Source organism: Lemur catta, chromosome 9 (assembly GCF_020740605.2).
Source record: "Lemur catta isolate mLemCat1 chromosome 9, mLemCat1.pri, whole genome shotgun sequence".
NCBI classification, from domain to species: Eukaryota; Metazoa; Chordata; class Mammalia; order Primates; family Lemuridae; genus Lemur; species Lemur catta.
Window position 1 is genome coordinate 88,132,210 of NC_059136.1, and position 1,560 is coordinate 88,133,769.

General features: G+C 44.1%; 1 pseudogene; it reads left to right on the plus strand.

Annotated features, from left to right (window-relative positions):
• Positions 1 to 972: 972 nt before the first annotated feature.
• On the plus strand, positions 973 to 1,105 carry LOC123645285 (annotated as a pseudogene).
• Positions 1,106 to 1,560: the final 455 nt, after the last annotated feature.

Sequence of the window (1,560 nt, forward strand, 5' to 3'; positions counted from 1 at the left end):
AGGCCCCAGAATCTTATCCCTGAGAACATCCTGGGTTGAAGCACTCAGAGACTCTATGACCTAGGGGTCTCTAGTCTAGCACTTTCACTGCTGAGAACACTAGGCACAAAGAGGTGACATTATACTAGCTTGCTCATGACCCAGTCCCTGCCTACCTTTCCAACCTCATGTCATACCCTCCTGCCACCATCCATACCTCAATGTACACCTGACTCAGAGCAGAGCAGCGAATTGATGTTTCTGTACTTCTGTTTCCTCATTGTCAAAGTAGAGATAATTCAACTTTCAGCCCTCCAACACATTTTTATTGAGATGCATCAGTACCAGGAACTCCCTAACCAACCTCACAGGATTGTTATGAGGATTAATTCATTAGCATTGATGAATGAGAATTAAATTCTATATAAGATTCTTAACCTAGTGACTGATAAATAGTAATTGTCTATATCAGATATTAGTAGTATCATTGTTTCATTGTCACACCTCTATACTTTTGCACATGCTGCCGCGTCCTCTCAAAATGCCCTGCTCCAGCTAAAAGTCCTTCAGGACTCAAAATAATGTCTCCTCTGTGAAGTTTGTCTCTCCATTTCTAGGAACAGTTACTGGCTTTCTTCTCCTCTTCTGGGCTGTCTTTGTACATACATCAATTATAGAAATATCCATGTTGTATTTTAATGCTTTGTTTCACATCTGTCTTCCCTCTCTTCCTGGGACACAGAGTTCCTTGAAGGCAAATGGGGATGGTGTCTTATTCATAGCAGGAGTTCCTGCATTAATGCAGTAGCAAGAGCAAAATAGATTTTCCACATGTGCATACTGAAGAAATGAACAGCCAGCCTGAGCTTAGACAGTCAACTGGTCTCAAGCTCCCTGATTCCCTGCCCCAGGCATTTTTCTTTCTATCCTGCTGCTTCTCTGAATCTTTGGGGAAAGGGGCCACAATATTCCGGTGTAGAACCCTACAGAGCCGGCTCTGTGCGGTGGCAGTCAATGAGGTTTATCTGAGGTGCAATTATTGCTAATGGAAAACTTTTCCCAATACCCTGCCATGACAACTTGCAATATAGTCTGCAGTGGCAATTTCTGACAGTCTCTAATAAGACTGAATTTTTAAAAAGAAAGAAAGAAAGGAAGAAAGATTATAGACCAGCCTCCTCTGCTTCTCAGGAGGCCTAGATCAGTCTGAGTCCAATCAGGAGACAGAAACTACACAGTAATTCAAGTAAGAAAATATAAAGATTTACTAAGCTCTGATTTAACAGTAACTTTAGTAAGAAAATTCTATACAGTACCTTTGAGGTAAGAAAGCGTCCCCAAGAAAGGACAAATACGGATGGGGTCCCCTTTCCAAGGCTCAGGTTCAGACCCCATTGGAGAAGGTGCCATTGCAGTCCACTGGATGGCAAACAAGTTTGCTGGTCCACAGCCCTAGAGCAAGCAGGAAGCAGCCCTGTGTGGTCCCGGCAAGCTGTGGCTAATGGGCAGCATGCGGAGGGAACGGGGGGTACCAGTGTAGGCAAGAGGTCTGGAGTGCCCAGTGACTGCATGGGAGAGCGT